This window comes from Harpia harpyja, chromosome 4 (assembly GCF_026419915.1).
Source record: "Harpia harpyja isolate bHarHar1 chromosome 4, bHarHar1 primary haplotype, whole genome shotgun sequence".
NCBI classification, from domain to species: Eukaryota; Metazoa; Chordata; class Aves; order Accipitriformes; family Accipitridae; genus Harpia; species Harpia harpyja.
Window position 1 is genome coordinate 69,232,186 of NC_068943.1, and position 25,214 is coordinate 69,257,399.

The window sequence follows — 25,214 nt, forward strand, 5'->3', positions numbered from 1 at the left end:
ACACATCACAGGAGAACCCGTGTTTCACAAAGGCCATCATAATTTTCTCGTGCAGAATGGCTGGTTGAAACGTGGAGCTGGAAAAGCGCAACCCCCTGTTTAGTGCTTGGTAGGCTCCTCTTGGTATTAGGCACTGACGTTAAAGGATATGGCTTTCCTGCTGACTTCAGCGAGAGGGTAGGGCTGTTTGGACGGTTTTCCCTGGCGTCGCTTTAGTCATATGCGTTTCCATGTGCAGCAGGGTTAAAGGGCTCGGCGCCCTTCCTGACTCTGCGCTTCGCCCTGGTGTTTGAAAGCAGCGGCGGGGGGCAGCGAGGGGAAAAGGAAGACATTAGTACACAACGAGAAGCTGAAACCAAAAGACGAGCCCGCGCTGCATGTTCCCACTTCTCGGCAACTGTGAGTCACAGGCGTAAAAGACATGTGCGACTTGTCCCTGGAACGCTTCAGACTTGGTGTAGCTGCTCCCACTTGCTGCAGTGTCACCTGCTGGCGAGATCAAAGTACTCGGTAGCACGCTCCCCCGCGCCACGCTAAACAAAGTCACCGAAGCCCTTGAAAACTCCTACAGATGTTTCCTCTCTGAAGACAAAAGGATATTTTTCTCCCCTCCCTTCCTCCTTCACACCAAAGAACGAATCCTATGCCTCGCTGAGTTTGTACCACCTCAGATTAATTGGCACTAATGCAAATGTTCGTGGCTGCGTGGGGGATGCTGCTGAGAGCATAATGGTTGTCGTATTGGCTTGCATGTGGTTACTCCACTTCAGCTGTGTAATTCATTGCTTTATAAAGTGCTTTACAATGCACTACAGCACAGGAAGCTAATCGTATGCCGTGGCAGACAATACAGCAGAGATTCAGAGAGTTACTGCAGGTCTCCTAAGCCCCGTGCCCTGAAGTCCCCAGTGCTTTTTCATCAAAAGTCCCCCCTCGAGTGAGTGTCTATTTTGCCACCTGGAACAAACTCTTAGAACCGCCAGAATGTCTGGAGCTTTTCTGCTGGATCCCTGTGGGATTCCCTTTCATTCCTTTTCGGTCTAATTCCCCTTCCCTTCCCTCCCACCCTGAGCTTCTCTCCCTCTTTTTAGGCATCTTATTGGCAGAGTACTCCACTATGAAGGATGTATAAGAGTTTTCATTCTAAGGGGGTTATTTTGAGTTGCTTATGTTTCTGGCTGCAATTTTAAGCATTTGATATCAAGCCCAGAAGCAATTTTTTAATTGGAAAGTGTAAGCTGAGATAGGTACAAGAACAAAGATTTCTTAAAAAATGACACTTCCAACTGCGTAATTTTAACAGTTCACATGGATGTGGGGATGGATTGGTGCTTGGTTCTGAGGTATCTCTCAGCTCTTCTGGTGCAATTGATAGTTACTGGCTGGTGGTCACAGCATGTTTTCTGTGTATGCAGACTCTGCTCTCTAGGTACCAAACTACACTGGTACCATGCTCTCATTTCTAGCTTAGGAAATCTCTCTCTCTTTAACCAATAAGGCACTGAGGAAGAAAGGTGAGCTCCTCCACTAGACAGTTAAAATAGAAAAGCCAGCGTGGAAGGAAGCAGTGAATTTGCCCAGTTGGTTGCACAAGTTTTTGCCTTGGTCTAGTGTGCTGGCCCAGCAGAAACTGAACCATGTAGAAGTTCACAGTTTAATTTATTTTCTAAAAATGCACAAAATTCTATTAAAAACCCTACATGACAAGACTATCAAATTGCAAACACTCAAAGGCTAAGGAAATGACAAAATTGAGCTTGCCTACCCAGCCTTAATTCTGTTTCCTCGCTTGTATAGTTACAATAAAGTTTAATTAGATTGTCGCATATTATTTTGGGGAGGTGTTGGAGCTGGGCTCCCGCCTCATTCATTTTGCATGCTAATGCAGCGCAAGGCAGTTTTTCATGAAACACTGAGGGCAAGAGTACCTCACTTACTGCAGGGGCTGTATGATGTGTCATAAATAAGATTGGTGTTTGTAGCAGGCAGGAGCTGTATGGCACACTGTGAATGTAGAATGATAATGAAGAGTTCGCCTAGGGACGGGGTAACCACTTACTCCTTCACCCTGCCAGCCACCTACTGCTATTCCAGTCCTTCCAGTCCACAGTTGAGGAATACCAAGCTGATACTCCCATAGCGGCTACCTCCCTTGCACACATACATCCCCATGCTCCAATTGCCTGTGAACCATTCAGCAGAAGATGTCAGGATGTTGTGTGTCCTATTTCAGAGACCAATGCTGAGGGACACACTCACGCTCTTGAGTGCCCTCTGGTAAATTACTGCTGTGGGAATGACAACTGTTCCACATCTTACTGGGTCCTCTGCTTTAATAATTATAATCTTGCTGTGTGGTTCTTCATAGCTAGAGAAGTTTCTTCATTGGTAAACACACTAAGCATACATTCTCTTTTCATTCTCAGGCATGAAATTCAGTTTCATGCAATAGAGTTAATTCATATTCAGGCAGTCATTACTGTTCCCAGCAGCTGAAAGGTTTATGGCCATTTATTTGAGGGGTCACCTATCAGTCTTCCCCATTTGCAGTTAAGGCTGGCAATTGCTTCTCCGATAAAGATTGTGTATTTCCCCCCAAATATTTTTCTGTTTATTTCTAATTGGGTTTAAGTGCTGGAGTGAGTTTTCCTTTTAGCTACAAATGCTGCTCTTTGAAATTGGAGTGAATGACAGTAGAACTTAAGCATAATAACAGAAGGCATCTCTGCTCCTGTAATTTCACTTGCCTTCTTCCCATGTTCTTCTGCAACCGTAGCAAAATGCTGAACAGCTTCAGTATTTCATCTTCTGAAAGCTAGAAAATATAGCCAAGGACGCTGAGCCACACTGAAATGAGAAAGGGCTCCCAGAGCACTGAGAAATGTTCCAGTTCTTTTAGGTTCAGCCAGCCCTTTTCTGTTTGTTGCTTCAACTTATGTAAATTACTAGAGTTCAAGTAGATTTAATATTTATCATCCAAGACAGGAAGGGTCAGCCCTCCTTTTTTCTACATTCCCTCTACTGGAAAAGTGTAGTTTCACTAAAATGTCAGCATTTGTGATTTAAATTCATTTCAGCAAGAAGATTTGCAAATTGTTATTTCTGCTGTCCCTCCCCCAAAGTGTCTCTTATTTTTTCTCTCTCAAATAGTAAGATCTAAGGAATAAAGCAAAATGACTATAGTTGCTACATAACAAGGCTTAAAGTCTGTTTCCTTTTTTAAAGCTCTTAAGGTTCTTGAGAGTGTTTGGACAAATTGCTGAATAAGGTACATCACATTAATAATGGTGATCGGTGAGTGTCCAGCAGGATCCTTCCGTGAGATCCCCTTTCTAAAATGAGATCAATAGATGAAGTAGCAAAATTATTTACTTGTTCATATTTATTATTTGGAGACATCACCGTTTGCACTGAAAGAATGTATACACCCTATTGTGCCACACACTGAGCACCATGAACTCCTATGATCTCTCCTTATTTCAACAATAAATAAGAACATTTAACAACTTGTAAAGCTAGATGTCAATATAAGGGCCATACTAAAACCATGTCCTTGATTTGCTTCCATAAGACCAAGTCTTGGACTGGCCTCGGACATAGTGGATTGTCATACCAGCATTTTCTGGTAGCATCATCAGTTCCTACAGAACACAGGCTTTTGTTAGAGCATTACCCCACCTGGTTACAGAGATTACATTTTTTACAAAGCAGGTTCAGCACCACTCCACCGGTCCAATTTGTAAAAAGGAAGTTCTATGCTATTCCACTCACTTTTCTGGCTGCCTCTCTTCAGCATCACCAGGCACTTGACTTTCTTTTGCTATGTGCATCAGTTTTCAGAATATGTAGGGGATTCTGGACATCTGTGCATCTGTCCAGAGTTTTTTGATGGCATCCTTCAGCTGCTCTCACATGGTTTTGTTGTGCAGGCTTTGACTTGCTGTTCAGTCCTTGTAGTCCTGGCTTCACAGAGGACTGCAGGACCTGTTTCCTGAGCACCTTTCCTGGTTTTTGCTCTCTTGCAGGTTAGTCCCCAACTGACAAGTCCTCCATGGCTGTGCACTTACACTCACTCTGGGACAGAGCAGAATTTCATTCATGCAGTTCTCACCTTGTATTAGCCTCCATTTCCTTCTGTCATGGGTAATGCTCATGTAATCAAGACTTCATTTTTTATTGCAAGATGGCAGGTGTGTTTATCCTATGGCTTACATTTTTCTGGTCTTGGTACAGTTTCACTGTTACTGAAACCCTTATGTGGAGAAGACCTAGCTGTTATCACATCAAATATCACTGTAAAATCTCATGTATCAGGTATGCTAAATACCACTGACTTTTTTGTTGTGTTCCCTATATCTCACTCCTTTGAGTTATAGCGCATAACTTGTAGCCTGCTTCCTGATGCTCGGCCTTGCATGCAGCTACTAGAGGATGAAAGGATCTTCAAGTCAGAACATTTGGCATGGGGTGGGGGTCACAAAATGAGAGGCTCCGATTGTAAACAGAGAGTGACTGCGGTTGATCTTGCAGGCCAAAAGCCATGCTAGATGTTTTACCAGGTATGGTCTAGCACTGTGGTGGGTGAATTAGGTGAGTTAGGTGACTTGAAACATGAGAGGACTTGGGGAATGTTATGCACTGGGAGAGAAGGCGGCTGAGACACCAGCCCTAGCCAAATTCATCATATATCATCATGACTCTCCTGGATGGTTGGAGGTGGAAAGGAAAATTTCACATTTCTTCCTCCCATTCAGCTCCTTAAAGCAACACATTAGGGCCCTATAACAGAAGAAGTATTCAAGAATCCATCAGCTCCCCCACTAACATCATTTTTTTGTTTTCTTAAGCTTTCTGTATTTTCATTTTGCTTGAACACTTCAGCTGCTCTCATCCGTTTCACTTTCAGTTCAGAGCCCCTCTCTGGCACTCTCTCCCACAGTAGGCCAAGCACCGAGGTGTTTGCATTTCCAGGGCTGCGGAGGAAACGATTACCTTAAAAACCAAACAAAGCAGATGTTTTCTTCTGATAGGCGTCATACTGTAAGAAAACTCCAAAGCGTGCAAAGAAATGAATATGAATGTATGTGTGCATTTGTCCCTCTCTGATCAGTCACAGCTTGTTGAGGGAAGGCTGTGCGTGAGGGAGAACTGATTGAGCTCAGTGCCACAGCTGGGCTGGCAAACTATTGCCTGCAGGGGCAGCACGAGGGAAAGAATTAAAATCAATTGCAGACAAAATCTTATACTTCCTTTTTAACCCGCTGCAGCTGGGGAAGCCGCGGAAGGGAGCCAGCGAGCGGAGTGGGGAGATGCGCACACACAACTGCAGGGCACAGGAGGGAACAGTGTTTGGGAAGGGGAAGCTTTAGTTAAGGGCTGAGGAAGACGACAAAGGGTTATAGGTTTATTCCTGGGTGGAGTCTGAGATGGTGGACACTGCTTTCACAACCAATGGAGAAGAGCAAAGTCTTCTGTCTCTTTGCAAGAGCTGTTTGGAGAAAGTGGAGGAGATGTGGAGAGGCAGAGCGTGATGGCTAATATGGGGAGGAAGGACTGGTGTAGGAGAGGGGCTGGGAAATATGTGATGCTTTGGGGCAGCCGAAGAAGAGGAACAGTGTTTTGCAAGCTGGCTGCTCTAGCACAGTGAGATAGAGGGAAGGGTTGTCAGTGGTTGTTGTATGTGGTTCACTCAAAAGCTGGGACATGCTCTCTCTTCTGTTATCAGTACAAGTGGTCCAAAGCACTGCTTTCTTAAGACTGCACTCTTTTGAGCTGTGAGAAGAGGCAGAATAAAACCAGTCATATGATGGCTTTGAATTGCAGTGGATCCATCCAACAGCTAAAAAAAGTACTGCAAATAAGAGCAACTAATTTATGAAGAGTATACAGTATATGTTTGCAGAATGGCCATTCCCCTTTCTCCCCTTTCCTCCACATTTTCCCCTTAAAATCTTGTATGTGGCTGTCATGAATATCTGTTAAATTAATACTAACCCTTTGCTTATTACTGGCTAGGGAATACAGTCATTATTATACCTGAGCAGCCATTAAGTGCGTACTGTTTTTGTGGAGAAAAATGCAAAATGTTACTGTGACTGCAAATTTACCAGGATCACCAAACACTGAGCAAGTTTCCATCTTGGACTACAGTGTCCTCCAGGGCTGGGTGGTTTTTCCTCTGAACTGTGTGTGCAGGGCTGGGGAGACAGTGAAGTCTGCACAGCTTGTGTAGTGGTTAAAAAAACCCCAACCCCCAAAATACAATCTGAGTTTAATTCACTCATTAGATGGTGTGTGTGAGCACATATACTAAAAATCCTTTAGGTTTGATGTTATGCATATCTGACCTGAGAAGTTAGCCAAAGTTCAGGGTACTGCCGCTCTTTTGTTAGGAGAAGAGATAGATAAGGCAATCAGGTGATCTTGATGAAATCTTGTATTATGACAAAGAATGCACGAGGAACTGCTCCCTTGAACCCGCAGGGGATCAGGCAGGAGATAATCTCTTTACACACAGGGTCAGGTCTCTCTGCCCCAGCCCCTGCTCATCCAGCTGCTTATTCTTTCCTGTTTTGTCAGAATAGAGACAGGGTCTTTTTTTGTCTTCCTCCTCAGCTTTTCTGGTCTTGCTGTTTCTGTCACGCACAATCCCTCACAACATAATTGCCTGTGAAACCTCTCTGTCCACATGTGTCTTTGTTTTGGGAGATGGCATGTAGTTATGTTTGGGGTGGAGATCATTATTGTTTCAAACATCTGGCTTCATAAAGAACCTTAATGGCTTCTCTGAATTTATTCTGAATGAAAGGATGAAATGTTACGCCCACCATCTTCCACTAGCTTTTACCCAGCTCGTAGCAATAAAACGACTGGAAGCCACATAACCTGTCAGGCTGCTTATTAAAGAAGATGTCAGGAGAGGACTGTTAAAACTCTCTCCTTGAAGGGGGACATGTGATGACTGACCTGTACAGCAACTTGTGTTGCTGAGTTGGAAAAGCAAAGTTCAGGAAACTCGTGTCTCACAGAAAGGGGTAGACTGCTTAGATGGAGGAGCAGAGAGACATTTCCCTCAAGGCAATGGCAAGGATTGCCCTGAAAGGGCTGTGTTGCTGTGACCTTGACTGCACTCCTCCCTGGCAGCAAGCTGTGGGCACAGGGCTCAGAGGAAGCAGCTAGCACCATTCCTCCAGATCCGTGGACATTTCGGGCAGGATCATAGCTCATGGCAGCTTGACCTCTCCCTGTGCGCCGTAGGGTCATGTGTAAATCAAATCCCCTTGCCCTGAGAGGTGATGACTTTGTGTGGTATGAATCAATAAATGTCCTGTAAGAGTGGCTTTGAAATAAGTATCTCTTTAATGTGTGTTCAGGTGGGGAATTATATCATGTAAATGCTAATTTACACACATTGGAGACACAAGTGAGTAGTTAGTTCATCCCCCGACACCAGAGGAGAGTCCTGGATAGAAAGTACGTGAGATATTAAACAGATATAACACTTAACCTTAGCTGGTGGTGCATGTAAGAGTGACACCATTACTGCTTTGGTGGTGGTGGGAGAACAAGATGCTCAGTGGTGCTTCTGAAGGTTTGTGATACAGTGCTAACAGGATGTGAGTGTCAAGGTCCTTGCACCTCAGCCGTGGGAGCCCTTTTACTGGATGGAAATTAAAGAATAGGAAAAGTAGGAAAGCTGCTGTGAGGATAGCTGACTAAACTCAGATAAAAGATGATCGGTTCACGGGTGGCTATAGCCCCGCTTCTTATTTCCTTGCTGTAAGGCAGCGATGTGCTCCCCTGCGGAGCCTTAATTTCTGGTTGTTTGTATGGAGGTCTTAGCGGTTCTTGGCAAGTTGTTCCTTCCAAAGTGAGACTGAGACAGTGGAAGAGAGCTGCTCAGCAGCATGCTATAGAAATGCATTATATATGACATTGTACAGCAGGGTTCCTGACGGGAAACAAACAGAAGTGGCGCTCCATTAATAGGAAAAATGGGTAACAATATAGTTTTATAGGCCCTGTCATCCCTGGGTCTTACAGGATATTGTAGAGAGAGGCATTAGGTAAAATTAGATAATATCATGCAATGATTATGGCCATTTTACAAACAAAAGGTGCACTGAAGAGTTAAGGCAGTGTTTTCGAAAGCCTTTCTCTCTGCTCAGTTTAGTATATTCTTTAATCGTAATGTTTTGTTATTTGGAGGGGACCAGAAAGTGAGTGTGTGTGTGCATGTGTGTGTGTGTGTATTGAAAGTAGAATATTGTCCAGACTACCTACCAAGCACATCAGCAACATGGGGCAATATGGGATTTGCCACTGGCATTGTATGCCCAACCCTGTAAAAGTGTACACAACACAAAAGTACACAACCCTGTGTCCTGTAAAAGTCAAAACTTGCTCCTCTACAGCTACTGTTGAAGGCATGGGAGACTTGAATCAACCAGTGTTGAAAAATCAGGCTGAAGTCACTCACAATAAATTTAGTCCCCAAATGTGGCAACTGCATTTGAGGAAAAAAAAAAAAAAAGGAAGCATAAATGATGCCTTTTTCACTTCAAGGTGAAAGATGAGTACACTGCAGTCAAAGAGAATACAGCAGTTTTAGCCTCTCCATGCTGCTGCCCTAAATGTAAATTGTACCACCTCCCAGATAGATACCTCTTTTGATTTTGCCAAATCACTTGATATAAAGATTGATCCATCCATGGCTGAACATCTAATACTCTGCCTCAAACATTTTCCTGTGATGTGGAGTTACTTGCTGTGTGGCAATTCAGAGGTGCGCCACCCTTTTTCGAATGTGTGAGTGTTCATGTTTGTTCTTTTGTTAAGCCCTCTGTGCATCAGGTGTATGAGTCTAATGGTCTTCTCAAAAGAATCACCGCATCAGATGGACCAAATTGGAAAAGCACCCTCAGCTTTGGAATATTTTTTTATATTGCTGTGAACATCAGTTTTGCTATTTAAACTAATGTTCTGTTGTGTTTTATTTTGTCCATAGTACAACAGAGACAAATTCTGCAATTAAACCAGAATAGTTCATTACAGATACACTAATAATTGAACAGAGACATTGGAAAATATCTCTTCTCCTTTACAGCAACTGTACATGATTGTCAGAACGTTATAGTGGATACAAAAAGTCACATTACAGTAAAGGAAGTGCATGAATCCTTAATCTGGATGATGGGAGAATGTTGCTAGCAGGAACAAAGGCCATTTTAGAGTCCCAAAGTCTAAGGAGTGGTGAAAAAGAGTAGAAACTAAAAAAGAAGCCTGTAAACCTATGTCAGAGCTATCGGTTTGGCTGAGATATTAGGCCAAGAGTTATAGGGACATTTAATCTTATGTCTGAGGCCAAAAGACCTGAGGAATATTTATTGTTAGCACTCTTATATCTAGACTTCACCTCAGTATTTCTTTCTGATCCCATTCCTGGCAATTAACATGTAAGAAAGGGACCACATTAATTTTCAATCCAGAAATGTGTGGTACCTTTGTTCTAATATGCATAACTTCAGTGCAGCTGGAAAGATGTGAGGGAGAAGGAGACTACCATAGGGAAAGGGGACAGAGTATTTTTGTAGGCAAGCTTTAAAATACCTTTTCCACTAAAGCTAAGTATCACCATTTAGGCCACATTCGCATTAAGACATAAAATGTAGTGTTTCTTCTGCAATTTAAAGTTATCATTTCTCTCTCTCTGCCCTGCTATGAACTCTCAGAAATTATCCAACATAGATCCCAGTAAAAGGAAGGAAAATTAACCTGTACATTTTGCTTGAAGTTTGAAGTGCCCACGTTAAAAAAAAAAAAAAAGGCATGAAGGGATTACATCAGCAGAATTGTTGTTATGGGTAACATTTTCACAAGTGCCCAGCTGGGATACCAGAAGCCCAGTAACAGCTCCTCTGCTTTTGAAGGTGTGATGTTTTGCATCAGTCTGTCCTCGAGGTATGTGGATGGCTTCCACTGATGTGAGCTGCAGCTGCATGGTGTAAATTAAGGCCTGTGTAATTTATTTTTACCTTCTATTAACAGCTGCAATCCCAAATTTACCCACAATGACTTTTTTTTTCCTAAGACACAGAGCTTTTTCATGTACCACTGTGCAAATAGTTTCACTGGAAATTTCAGGGATTTGGAAGCCATTTTTGCCTTGGCCACCATTTGGGGGAATATGGGCAAGTGACTTCTCTTATATTTGTGCAGCCCTCTTTAATGGGCATTGCAGTTATTTTCCTCCTGAAGGTGTAATGAGGTGCGACTTGTGAATACCCGGAGAAGTATTTGGAGAGAAAAAGCTTCATATAAATTTCAATTTTAAAATATTATTATATTTGCCTTCAGAACAACTGAAATGTGGGGAATTTGGTATACACTAAAATGAAAAATCAGAGGCAATAATTCACCACAAGGTCTTCCTGCTGGTTCCAGGCTGTAAGGGAGACAAGGCTCAGGCGTCTTACTATTACGCACTTAAATTTTAAACAGATTTCAAAAGAAAATCTGGTGGTAGAAATGTCTGATCAGTTTTATGCGACACCCTTGTGTACAACTAATTGCAGATTTTGGAATTCCTTTTCCTGACACAGAATTTTGCAATGGCAGATCTCAAAGTGCTCCACAAAGTTCATGGCTCATGTTCTGCAGATCAGGGAACATCTTGGCTTTAAATGCAAAGGGTCACCTGGGGATGCAGGGGGTGATGGCTGGGGAGAGAGCTCCTGCCTCCCAAATCCCGGGGGAGCTCTACCCAGGAGACTGTTTTTCCTCTCTGAACAGGAATTTGAAAAACTCCCCAATTAGCATTTGCCTGAGCTCTGCTTGTCGCTCCTTTTCTGCTTTCTTACAAGTGTTAATTTTGCTAACATTGTTCAATGATATCTTAAAAATATCTTTGGCACTGGAGGCATTTTTCACTTCACTGTTTTGTTGTCTTTCTCAGGTACTTGCAATGAGTCCTTCTCTTCCTGAGATAACAGCCTTGCTGAGGTCTAATAGTTCAATTCCTAAATACTGCGTCCCTTTTAAAAGACACACCAAAAGGAATACAAAATGCCATGTATAAAACAATATTTTGGAATATAAAGAAGCTTACTTGGATTAGTATTCCATAATAACATGATTATTTCTCTCAAAACCAGTGCTACTTATGTTGTTTCCTGTTTGAAATATCCTGCTTTGCATTTTTTTTTTAAATTTATGAAATAATTGGTTTTGCACAGCAATGTGTAGCAAAAATATTCAGAGACCCCTGTGCATTTCTGCCTGATCTGCTACATTTCCTCTTTCCAAAAGGAAAAGACCTTGGATGTTTTAGATACAGCAGTCAGCATCCTTCAAAAGACAAACTTAAAAATTATCTCTGATGTGATATAACTAAAATGCTGATGGTTCAATTTTTAGCTATTCAGGGTTGATGATAGCTGAAATAAATGAGTTAGTTACACAACTAGAGCATCTTTCAGGAACACATTTAAGCACATGCTTAAATTTGGGCATACATGTAAGGTCTGAGATTTTTAATATTTTCCTAAATTAGATCTTTAGTTTCCTGGGGGTGTATATACAAGAGATTTCCCTCAGCAATATGGGTATTTCTCTGAGCACTGCCAAGGCAAAGGGGATGCGAGGCTAAAGTTTATTGGGGGGCCTCTCACTTCCAATTTCTTGAGGTTTTGCCTTAAGCATAACTTTGCTTCAGAAGGTTGCATCTTCACTCTGGCTTTCTCTTCTTTGGTTTGGAAGATGTAGCTGTGTATTTCCTGAAGTCCTTATTAATGTGGAGAAACATTCTTTTCATGCTCGTAAAAAACAGACGCATCCCAGCCAGGCCCAGAACATATGTGACTGGTTCCATCCCCTTTACAACATATTGCTGTGTGAAATAAGGAACATGAGACAATCATCACTTTCCAGTCTCTCTGGACTGCGATGCCAGATAGAAGGCATCCGTCCATTTTTTCCCTCATCCTTTTTTTAGTCCTTATTCTCCCATACCGATTAAATTTGAATAGCCATTTTATTGCCAATTCTGCTAGCTATGATCATGCCTTATTATGCTATTAAATGCAGTTAAATGAAAGTAGCAGAATCAGGCCCTTTGCTTGCTTGTTGCTGGCCTGGAGGTTGAAATGCTTCACCATTCCCTTTCTTCTCCTTTTGTTAATAAATAAGACAGGTAATTCTTTCATTTAATAATTTTGATCTTGAGGTTTGATGGTGATGACATTCTAAGAATCCAGAATTTTGCAGTGCCAAAGCTCACTGTGCATAGGAGGGTGCTACTAGTGATGTGAAAAAAAAAAAACCCAAACCCCAAAACCAAAAAACCCACAACAAACCAGGCAGCAAAATTTTTACATCTTTTTTTTTTAATGCCTTTTTTGTTGTTGTTGTTTTAATATAAGGTGGTATATTGACGGTAAGTGATCATATCTCTGGCTGCACAGAAGAATGGACTCGGGTCTTCTCACATGAAAAAAATCTCTCCGGAAAGATTCACACTTTTTCTGTTTAGTTTTGCATTTTCTGTTTCTCTTTGTTCGAACAGAACCACACTTTAAAAAGCTTTGGACATACAGCTGTACATATATAAAAACCACACCTAACTTGCATCTGTAATTTACCTTTGTAACATCATATTGTTATTTGCACAAATAGTTGCCCAATTTACATATACTCATATAGGGCTCTGGTTCTGCACCTTTAAAATAAATAGTCTTCCATTAAGTTTGGTGAGTACCAGATAAAATCCTATATGTACAGATTAGATATCCAGTTTCTTGTGTCTTTCATGTCTACTGATCTTGAAAATACAAGCTCGACTTGGACACACTGGGCAGCTGGATGCATTATCCAATATTTGTCCCTGAGTGAACAGTCATTCCCGTACACCAGGAGAAGATGTCTAGGTTTGGCTCACTGTCAGTAAAGACAGAAAGAAATTTTTACCTTTCATCTATTGGTTCAAATCAGGAGTGAGTGAATAAATTTAGTGAGGCACGTAAAAGACATTGAAAGTTGAGAGGAATTAGGCTTGCATTATAGGAATAGGATATGACTTTAAACAGTCTGTTCTTTATTTACCTCCCTTTCTTCCTGATTTATTTACTCACTTCTGGGCAAACTTGTTTGCCATGTGGTGCAAATTGAATTGAAACCACTGAATTTCCCTGACTGCTCAGGGTACCTACTGTCAGAAAATCTGCAGAACTTTTAGAATTAGCAGACACACAAAATGTTTATCTCACTTGTTAGCTTGGTAAAAGCCCACTGACTTTCTGAAATCACAGCAGCGAGCTGTAAATGATGTGTGAAATGAAAAGGCTTTGCTCACCCAGCAAACACAGAGAAAACATTGAGGAAGCTGTGCCATTGGACTGGGCTTGGTGGAAAGGAGGAAAACAGCTGTGATACAAGACGAATTAAGCCCAGAATATACCGGCAAATACAGAAAATAAATCAAGTTTGGTGTCATTTTTTATTTTTCTATGTAGGGTTTTTTTTCCCTTTCTGTCTTGCTCTTTTTCTTTTTGTACAGAGCACTGCATCGAGGACTGTGCAAAGCTGAGTGGTTCTGGTTTGTGTGACTTGCATGAAGTTTTAAATTTGAAATGATCATTGATTTGTGCATTATGTTCCAGTATGTTCTACTGCATCAGGCGCTTTGTTTTGTTTCTGTCCACGTCTATGTGTTTTAGTGGGAAACAGCTTTAGCAGGGAGCCTGTGATAGAAAGCTGACTTGGAAAATGAGTGCCGGTTCAAGGGCAGGATCATCCATCTTTCCTGCCTTCAACCTTCTGATGTTCTGGGAAGGAAGGGGAAGCATGTGGGGGTTAGAAACTTGAATGAGACTGAAATTAAAGGATGGGCCACACTTTCAGGTTAGACAGAGGCATACATTTTAAAGAGCGTACCCTTGCAGAAGAACCAGATGCTGAATCTGTTCTGGCTATCACCAGAAAAAAAAAAAGGAGGAGAAAGGGATAAGGTGAGAATTGTAGGATCTCCTCGCTAGCAGTGCTAGCGGGTGCCAGCAGGGATCACACATCTCTGGCCCTCCCAAAGTTTACTCTGTTTCCATACCATCTGTCATCCCTACCCCCCCATACTTGTTGGCTTAACCCCATTGAACACGTGTGGCCCTGTGCATGCTGCAATAAGTAGACAGAGACCATTACGTGACTGCTCTATTTAAACATTAATCCAGGGGAATATGAATACATAACTAGAGTGGTGGCTGGGGCTTGACACCGTGCAAGGGTGGTAGCACAGCTTCTGGATAGGATCTAGCTTCCACTGCCCAGTTCCAAGTGTGAGGAAAGCAGGCGTGTGGTTGTCTGTCCATGTAAATCTACTTTAAATAGTGCCTTGCACTATTAGATTTCAAACCCTTTGTGTAAAGATGCTAAATAGCTATACCTGTCTCAGGATCCAAGCTTTGAACTGGGGCTTTTCATTCTAATAACTTTTATTTACAAAAAACCCAGGATGCTCTGTTGCAATGGTTCCTAACAGTACAGTTTACAATATTTTTTATGCTGTGTTTTGGCTTGTTACTGTAAAATACTGTGACAGATGGAGCATCATCTGTCAACAATTCCTATCTGACACAGAGTAGAAATTATTGCTATGATGAAATTATTGATCCTGTATCTTTACATTCAGGAGCAAGGCGGATCTTATACTAGACTGAATAAAATCAAAAGCATTCTAGTTTAGGATCCAAAAAGGATTTTACTCTAGGAAGACCCTTAGTGACTGGAGGTAGAAAAGATTTTAGTCTTGGCAGACACAGCTACATAAAAGCTAATTTCTCTTAGCTGTCTTATTGCTTTCTATGATATGTCAACACTAGTATGGAGGTATCCATGAATCTTTCATGTGTGTTTTTCAGGCAGATAAGAACAAGGGAAGATTTAGGATTTTGTGTGTGTGCATGTGTGTTCAGTGCATTCTCTTTGCTGGGAGCCAACACACTTCTCCATATAAGATCTTGGAGCGAGGGGAGAGCCCGACTAGCCAGGCTTGCAGTCGGAGAGACATGAGAGACAAAAGCATCATGAAAAACAATTAACAAAAAAGATTTGGGTTTCTGAGAGTTGGCTGGCACAGATACGGATGTGGCACTAATGTGGCCTAATGTGGCAGTAATTATAGTGCTAATGCCCTCTTATTAGTGCTTAAACCCAGGATGCCTCCTCTTTTTAATGACCAATGGCTTTTATCACTGCTACATCATTTGCTAATATTCTTGCTATAAGTAGTTATGCTGGAGAAACAAGAAAGGCCTAAGCTGAAATGATAAGAAGGAAGAAAATGTGAGGATGTGGATCTTACCAATGGTAGTCTTTGTGCCTAAATGTACCTCCTTAGACTGGCCCTAGTACTGGAGAGGAGAGCTTGTCTGAGCACAGGCAAATGCAGCCAACATCAGCCAGTAGGTAAAATGTCGTGTTGGTAGTGTGCTGAAAAGTGTTAGAAAGGTGAATGGGAAGTCTCAGCCTGTTCTCCATGAATTTTTGCTTCATTTTTGTGGTATTTAAGGATTTGTACAGGTTATAGCTGAATAAGCCAATTCCTTAAAGCTACCCTGCCTAGTACTTGTAAGAAGTGACCATTCTTATCCCTTCAGCAAATAGTGATGGTTTTTGGCACTTCATGTGATTATCCTCAAAGAAAATATGCCACCTGAACATCTTCAGCCTTGAGCAAAAGCAGCTGTAAACCTTGATCTGAAAATCTTGACAGCATGGTTTTCTTAGAGTATTTCTTATTATGGCTTTTTGCTGGGTCAGAAATACAAAGAAATAATTAATTTTTCTCTGCTTCCTATTTAAACTAGAAGGACACAGGCTGCTTACTTCAGCCACATTTGTGGACAATGATTTGGATTGGTTCTTATTTTTTTCCAAACCTGCCTGTCCGTTCCCCACAGTGAAAGGCAAACACTCTTCATTAGGTGATTAAAAAAATTTAGCGTGGCTTGGAGCTGCAGAGGTGGATTTTCCTGCCAGAGAGTCTGTTAGTAAATGCTTTTATGGGACTCTTCACTCTTCCAGAGTAAAAGTCGTGCATCCACAGTCTTGCAAAGCAGTCATCTGTGAATTGTACATGAAGAAATGTAGGGGAGGCAAGTGTGGTGTGTGTTCCAATGGGACTATTCCCTAGCCACCACTTGTTTCGGAAATTGTATTAAAAAGTACAATTGTTGGTCATTAGGGTTAGTCTTGCAAAGCAGGCATGACAGCATTAGCAGGAAATGCTTCCTTGATTTCAATTATAATGCATAAATTATACTCTTCTTCTGTCTTATCCTTGCGACATTCAACAACAGCATTTCCATCTTGGTCTGGGGAATAGGATTTTGCACATGGTATAACTTCCATTGCCTTAAATACGGTCTCCCCAGTTTTATCACTGAGCACTCACAATCTTCGTTATTACAGTTCAGCCAGAAGAAATTAGTTGTATTTAGATCCCAGTAGGCCATAGGACACATGCAGCTTTGAGATTTGGCTTCCATTTAGCCTTGGGAAGCAGTCCTAAAGCTTGATGATTGAATTACAACAACTACTCACACCCCTCTGCCAACATTAGAGTAAAAAACAGAGCTGTCCTGGGGTGTGAGAAGCAGGGAAAGAGAAAGATGGGACTAATCATTCCTCGTTATGAGACTGAAGCATCTATGGGAAAATCCAGTTCCTCTGATTTGCTTTCATCTGGCAAAATCACTGCATGGAAAAAGAGGTTGAGATAATTACATAGTACAGGTCAGTTTATTATTTACAGTGGTTTATTCATGAAGCACAAGTACATAGCTTGCTGATCTTGTTGTCCACACATGTGAGATTTTATCTGCCTTTATCTGAAACATTTATAGTATTTCTCTGGCTGGTTTGGGTAGCAAGAGCTGTGAAGCCTCCTTGAGAATGGGCTTCAACCATGCAAATATGCATATAAGGACCTTGATGGGCTTGCATAACCCCCTCATGCTGTTGGAAAGTCACTTCTCTTAGTGCCTAGACTAGTTATGTCTCCCTTTGCTATGATCCTACCTCCAGTTACCGTGCAAAAAGAGCTCACAAATGTTAATGAGCATGAACTGTGTGTAAAGTCAGTATTTCCTTTACCTTTTGTATTGAAACATTGTGTGTGTGTGTGTATGTTTGCATTAAAGGGCTGTGCTGCCTTGCCTATGTTTACCACTTATCTGCTTGGTGAATATATCTCAGTTGAAATGCCTGTGTGCATGAAAAGAGGAGTTTCTTGATATTGTCTCTATAGAAGTCTAAAATTATAGCTCCAGAAAAGGAATGTGAAGTGTTCAAAATGGCAAGACAAACTGATGTGATCTTGAAAAAATACAAGAGACTGAGTTTTCTTTCAAAGAAGAAAACCACTTACCACTTACAAATCTGCTATTCACATCTTTTAACTACATCATTAATTGGAATTGTTCCATATTTATGTCTTAATCAGTTCTTTCCTTCTCCTCAGAGGAAGCAGCAGTTTTCCAAATTTTTAAACTTTTTGAACTTTTTAAAGCCTTCATGTGCATTATAGAAATGGCTAATCCAGAGAAAACTGTTGCCTGCTTTTCCGTTTCCATGTATTCACAATTTCAACATTGGAGGAAATGCACCTAGCACTAGTGAAACATTAACACTGAAGGCTTTGCACAGTGGAACACTGACTTCAAATAATTTTAAGCTCTGGCATGAATAAAAAGTTGTTTTCAAGGATAAATACTTGGGAATTCATATTATGAGCTTACCTTCTTATTACCTAGGATAATAGAGACAAATATTCCTTGTGATCATGAAGGAACTGGGACACTGTATTCCCTGTAAATTTTAGAAAGACAGAAATCTTAATTGTGCCATGCCATCCAACAGGTGCTGACCGATGACCAGTAAGTCAAGGATTGTCATGACTGAAACATTTTAATGCTAAAATAACCAAAATTGGCTTTTCATCCCCATTCTTCATAGGCAGGCAGCCCTGTTTGAATTGGTTTTGTCTGCAAATCTCTGTCTTTCTAAAGAGGAAAAGAAGGAAGTTTATGCTGTGTTCAAGGAGCATGTTAGCTACCATATAATTTTCTAGACCTTGTGCAAACTGGGGAAAAAAAAAATCAATATTTTACATTCATAAAGGACCTTCTGTTTGTCTCACCTCACTGTGAAAACATGAATTCTGAATGAAGAAGGAGCGCTATGATTATACCCAGCCTACTGATGGGTAAACTAAGGCAGTAAATGGTGTGAAATCATGAACTCAGCTAGGAACAAAATGCAGAAACAAGAAAAAATCTTCTGCACTTAGAAGACCAGAAATGTTTCCCATTGCCCATTCCACTGTATCAACTGAATATATAAGAATGCAGTGTTTGCCCTCCCTTAACAGTTTCTAATGTGGCAGACAAACGAGGAACATGTATGTCATGAAACAAGTTCAGACCTTTTTTTAAAAGAAAAATGTAGTTGAGTAGTAACTCTTCATGTCAGGATTTGAGGATATGAGTGACTGGGTCTGGGAATCTATTTTGTATCCCAAGTCTGCACAAAGCCTTCCCCACATGTGCAAAAAACCTAGGGGCTTCTCCTTGCCACGGTTTTCTTGCAGCTGTTCCATCAAGCTCCCACTTGCCTACAAATGGTGTGACAAAGAGTGAAGTTATTCTACATTATGTGCTACTATTTACAAGTGGCTTGGGATATTACTTTGCACTTGAATGTTGTGTGTGTGCCTTCAGCTAATAAGCAAGTGTTTGGCCCTGAGAGGCCTTAATGCTTTTCACAACCAGCCACCACAAATAATGGTCACTGATGCACAGAATCCAACTGTTTGCTCGGCTGTTTCCTTTTATTACGAACATTGTATTTTCCATTCTGACTATGCGGAACATCTTTATGATTTCCAACGCGCCTTGTTAATCTGGGAGCAGCAGCATTACAGAGCAAACAGGCATGTTGGAGAACGCAGGGCAGAGATATATCCCCATTCCCGCAGCCCACCTCTTGGAAACATAGAGAGTAAGTCCAGCAATGCCATAGTTGCATGTTGCCTGGAATTGAGGGGACCTGCTGTTCTGCTCTTTTTGAACTTTTTCTCCTCAAGTATTGGGTTAGATCAAGCCTGTAAACAAGGTATAGTATCTTACAGAAAAAGGCTGTGGCTATCTTAAAAATTATATGGGCAGCTGAAATGTTGCTCTGTATCTTTCAGTAATGGGACTGTGCTGTTTATTCAGTTTACCCATCATCCTGAAGCCTCATTCCTAAACCAGCAATACTTCTTTTCCTTATTTCTTAACATTGCAGCATTATTCTAAGTTTTATAATCTCTCCCAGCATTGCAGTCATACAGAATTCATGTGCTTTTGCCCACAATACACAAAATGGAAGACCTGGAATGAAAATGTAATTAAATCATATGCAAATAAAAAATGCTGCAGCTGACTTCATAAGAAGGAGACTGTCATATCAAATACCGTATTGTGTTTGATTTCAATATTAACCAATAGGATTAGCAGAGATGAAATTTACCTTAGAAAGGTGAGCCTGCCTAGAGTCACTGGTGAAAGGATTTCAGTGGTTTTGCAGCTTTTGCACCCAAGAGCTTTTTTGTTCCCTATCTTGGTGCAAAGAGAGCTATTTCATGGCAGCTGAAGGTGTCACGGCCCTGGTGGTGCTGTACACGAGTTTCCATCCTGCCTGGTCCAGTGGGTGGCCTGGTGTCTGAATACGGCTGAGGGGACACGTCAGCCTGCTGCCTTTCCCGCGGCAATGCCAGGGAAGGGCCAGGGAGTTTCCTGCTTCTGGTAAGTGGGCTGTACGGGTGGGCAGCCTGTGCCCCAAGACCTGGTTGCTGCCCAGGAGCTGCTGGCTGCAGTCACCAGGCTGCGTACGCTGGTGCAATTTTAGGGCATCCTTTTCTTGCACCAGTGCTGTACCCTGTAGATAAGGAACGGTGGAGGCATGAAATGCCTCTCCTCTCTCTCTGTGTTGGTCCTTGTGGAGCAGTTAACCAACTCTTCTGTTGTCATCTTGCTCAAGTTTGTCTTTTACAAGGCCCTGAGAACACGTGGCATGGCTTAGGAGCGCCTTGCGCCTCATGTGCCGGTCTGCGCACTGTGGCCCCGTTGCGCCTGGTGTCGCCTGGCTTTCCCCTCCGCGTGGGAGCACCGAGCCTGGCCCCGTGAGCGCAGGCACCCCTCAGCCCGTGCCATCTGCTGGTGCTGCCTCCCTTCCAGCCTTCACACCTTGCTGTGCTCAAGGCACGCTCTTCTGACCTGCTGCCTTCATAAACACTTGAGTGGCTTTGCCTTCTGTGTGAAGTGCCTTGAGAGGCCAGTATGAAAGGTGCTATAGAAATGTAGGTTTGATTTAATTTGGTTTGATTTACAGTTTGAAAAATGAAAATCTTTCTGCAAAGCTAAGACCCCTGTACAATTATTCCACCTTGCTTCTGCTGCTTGCAAAGCTACTTGCATTCCCTTTTGGATCACTGGGGATTTCCTCAACATGTTTACACTCCTGTTCTCAATAACTCCATACCCAGCCTCATGCTGACACTTTCTCCCTTTCTCTCTTTTTTTATTTATTAAAATTACCTGCTCCACAGGTATTTATTAAACATAACCAATCCAAGCAGAATAGAGGCCCGTCATAAAAACATAGATGACTACATTTTTCCCCGTTATGATCTATGACAGGCACTTACTCCTTTAAAAAACTGCTACACCTTCAGAGCCTGGAGATCTGAAGACCCCAGTAGCATCAGAGGTTTAAAAAAAATATTGCAGAAGTTTCCTTTCAAATCTCTGTACTTCCCAAATTTTCTGTCCTTATTTTTGTACTACGGTGTCACTCTGCTTGATGCTGGGACCCTATACTGGCAGGCACTGTAGAAACCCACAGGAGTTGCCCCAGAAACCACACACTTAAGCAGACAAAAATATTGACAAGAAAACAGAAGTACAAGAGAGGTGAAGTAATTTGTTCAAGGCCACAGAGCAGCTCACTGGCAGGGCTCACGGTGGAAGACAGGCTTTCTGGTGCTGTATCCACTACAGTTACCTGCCTCTAAATCTCTGAATTCATCTTTTAATCCTTTGGCATTCATGAAGATTAAAAGAAATTACTTTACTGGGCTTGAGGAAACCAGATGGTCCCTGAAGTGGAAAATATCAAAGAATACAACCAGCACTTGTAAAATTAAGTTGGGTTATTTAATGTATTCCTAGCAGCTCATACCTCTGTAAAGAAATATAGTAACCCTGGTTCCTTTGCCAGCCTAATGTGTGACAGACTTACAGGGAACGACAGGAGAAAAATGGGAGTGATTTTACTTCTTACCACAAAGATTTGCCAGTGCTTGATATATAGTAATAAATGGTGAAACTAACACTCAAACCTCAGCAGGTTGGGCACAACTTTGGAGTTAAAACAAGGAAGCTGTCTTGTAGGTTTAAACAGTGGAGAAGTGTTTTGGGGCAGAAAATGACTTCTTGATGATATAGTAACCAGAATAAAAAGCTTAATAATTAATCTTGCAAAAATGGGGTGCAATTTTGGCACCGGCAGTTTTTTAAGAGAGGCACTGCACTTCCCAGAGCTGTAAACTAACCCATTCTCTGCTGGCTGATATAAACTAATGAGACAGAAAGATACAGCACATGGTGGAGTAGAGGACTGAGCTGGGTCATTCTTAGATGACACTGACACTGCTTTGAAAGAGTCACTTCGGGAGGGATTCGTCTCAACTGGCTTGTAACAGGCATCAAATTCAGGCTCGTGGTCTGAGGCTCCTCTACAGCGGTGGGGGGACTCTCTCTGTGGAGAGAGAGCCCCTTCAGAGGGTGATTCATCCCGTCTGCCTTAGCTATCTGTCTTAGGAAGGGATGAATCCCTCTCTGGAGGGATCGCTTGCTCTCCGCTGAGTATAAAGAGAACCTGCATGACTCTCTTCTAGCTGCCTGGGCTTCCAGACAGCTAGGGGAGATCAGTCCCACACCTTCATGTCCTCCTTCGTGTTGCCATCAGAAGTGGTAAAACCTGCCAGGGGCAGGCTGACATTCTGCACTTGTGAGTGTTGCACATTCCAAGTTTTAGGAGTATGTCCTATGTCCCTCTCCAAAGTGTCTCTGGAACGCTGTTGGCTTCATTCCTGTTGCGTCCATGGGTTTCTTTACAGCCTCAAGGCAGGCTGCCTGCGGGGGGGGAGTATTTTTCTTGGTCAAAACATGATTTCTTGGGGAAACATAAAGAGGACGCAGCTGCAACAAAACAGAGAGACAGGTGGGGAAGTCTATTTATATTTTTAAAAACTACAGATGTGTGTATGTGTATAGTGTATAGAACTGCTCAGGTGAGCCAGGATGCATGGATTAATCGAAACTTACACTTTTCAGAATGCAATTTGAGATGTTCTTAGTTTGTTGTTATATTTGTAACCAACACTATAGTGTTTTTTTTTTTGGCTTGGGAAATTTCAAATTTGGTATTTGGCTTTGTTTGGAATGAAGGCAAGTTTTTAGAACAGAATAATTTCCTGCAAAAGCAAATTTGGACTTTCAAAGTCTCCAAAACTCATGTAGAGAGTTTTATCCTGCTGCTCTATTCTTGGTGCGCTATTTATCTTCCTTCTCTATATGCTATGCATGGCAGGGCCCCATCCTCTTGTCATGCATGTGTCAGGGGAGCCTTGGTTCTGACTGGAAGCTGCAGATACCATCCCCTTAAAATTAGTAAACAGGAACAGTGGAGGTTCCTGGAGAGACTATAATAAACATTTGACCAAACTTACTCTGTTTTAAATTGTGTCAGCCTTCAAAAAACAGTCTTCACTATCTCATCCCTCATGCCTTTCTATCATGTCTCTGTCATGTGCTGAAGTCACCCGGTTGCCTCTCGGCCCACTTTCCTCCCCTTGTCACACTTACAAGGTGGCTGACACCTTTTCTTGTCCTTCGCCAGCTGACGGCTCCTAAACCAGGCCTGGCTTCCTGTGCCTCTCCCTGGGGGGAACTGCCGGGTATTCTCGGAGTATGCATGGGGATACAGGCATCTTCTGCTCTGCAAGTGTTGAGCGGTGTCAACTGGGTGTAGCGACTCAGAAATAGCTTCTTCAGAAAGAAAATATGCATTGTTCTTATTATTTTATTCAAAAAGGAAAATACACATTTTTTTTTACACAGTTTATAAAAGCATGTTGTTTGTAAAAGCACTAGAGGTCTGTGTGTATAGTTTCACTTCTTAACCTTTAATCTTCCCTTGCAGGTTTTTGGAAGTTCTCCTCCACCTCACCTCGGGGTAGCATTCTCTCCCTGCTTCCACATATTCCCTCACCTGCTGAGGAGCTGCATGTGACAGTATATGAGCAATCCTCCTGATGACATCCAGTCTTCCCTGCTGTACTCCAGACTCAGGATCGTGCAGTGATTTAGCATTTTTGTTCCTAAGCTTAGCTTAGGAAAGATTAAACTGTTTTTAGCATGCAGACAGCCAGTCTCCAGCAAAGACGTCTTTTTTTTTTTTATCCCAGGGACTCTCATGTTTATTGCTGTTTAGCCCTTCCTGGTTGTTGCTTTTCACAAGCTGTTTGACTTTGCTGGGTGCATTGAGGCAGGAGAATATGTATTTACTGGGTGCATAGGACTTATTAAAAACATATGCAGAAAGTCCCTACCTCCCATTTCCTTTCCTGGGGCTAATGGCTGGTAAACGAGATGCCTCCATGGCAAAGTGAGTTGCGGTATGTTCATGTTCATCATTTCAGATGTTCTCCTACAACAAACCCTAGTCCCTCCCTCTTGCCATCTTCCCTTGGAGCTTTCACCTTTCAGGTTAGTCCCCTGTTTTTGTAGGTAATAGCCATACTGACTCCACCTATTGGAAATCCCATATACAGGGAAGGGAGTCTCCTTGTGCTGTAGCCACTTTCCCATACATTCACCTATTGTATCCTCCTTGTCATCTCCCTTCCACACCAACAGTCTCTGCCTCTGAAACTTTCTGACCTGAGAGAGGCCTGAAGGAGGTGAGTTACAACAGGATATCCACACTGGGAAACTGGTAAGAGGTTGTATCTGCCATGGTTTTGAAGTCAAGACAGCAGTGCCTTTGCTGTGGTGGGAGGAGTTTGTAAAAGCTAACATCAACCGCATTTATTGAGGTCTTGTTCCCCTGGGAAGACCTTGGACCCAAGCTTCCTTGGGTTTTCAGACTGCCTGAAACAAGTGTCTGGAGAACCCAGTGGTGGGTGAGAGAAGGTCTGATGTGAGGCAGAAAGAGGAGAGGGTCTAAATCATTCACCTCTGAATGAGGTACCAAACAGACCTGAAGCAGCAGCTGAGACTTTGGAGAAACCAGTCAAATGTATTGTTCCTTCTCCAGAGGAAAAAAAAAAGGGGGGGGGGGAATCAAGGAGAGCAAAACATTTCCTTTGCTTTGCATATTACAAAAGGCACCAAATGTAGAAAAGAAGAGGAGCAAGTAGGCTGATAAGAGATTTCATTTCATCCCCCTCAGGGTGCCAACTTACCAGTGGTAACCTCGTGGTCTGCTGATGTCATTCACACAAAGCAGTTACTTCTGAAGAGACAGGTTTCCTCAGATTTTACCATCTGAGGAAAAAATAGAAGAAAAAATTGTTTGAAAGGAAAAAAAAATGTTAAGGTGCCTGTGTTTTACCAAAAGCCTTTGTAGGAGGTTATTAACTTCAAAAGAAAACTAAATTTATCGTAACTTCTCTCCCCCCTCCCTGTGTTTCTGAAAAGAGCCCTCGCTGTGATCGTCTGAGCCATTAAGGGCTCCTGGAAGAGCGACCAAGTCCTGCGCTCCCATGTCTGTGTGCTTACAGATTTATAAACCTCTCTGTAGGTAGAAAGAAGAAGGTGAAATTTCCCCTTTGGTGGCAGATGGGCTCCAAAGGCTAAAATGCAATTATTATGCAGACTCTCAACATGTACAAAATGGGAAGAAAAATCTACCTCTAAGATCTGTATGAGGGAAACTTTCTTCTCAAGCTCTCAAGGGAGCAGAGACTTCATCACTCCAAACTTTTTCTTCTTTTTGAACAATGATTCCTGGAAAGAAAGACGAGGTTTAAAAGTAGTTTCCAGAGGTAAGCCATGGATGCCACTTGTTCATTTTGAATGTTAGCCCGGGATCCACACAAACTTGCTGCACTATCC

The 25,214-nt window shown here is 42.2% G+C and overlaps 1 long non-coding RNA gene across 1 annotated transcript; it reads left to right on the forward strand.

The window, feature by feature from the left end:
• LOC128140592 (uncharacterized) lies at positions 1–23,518 on the forward strand. The gene is made up of 2 exons (XR_008234787.1): positions 1–937; positions 23,299–23,518. It is a non-coding gene; the product is annotated as an uncharacterized LOC128140592 (long non-coding RNA).
• Positions 23,519–25,214: the final 1,696 nt, after the last annotated feature.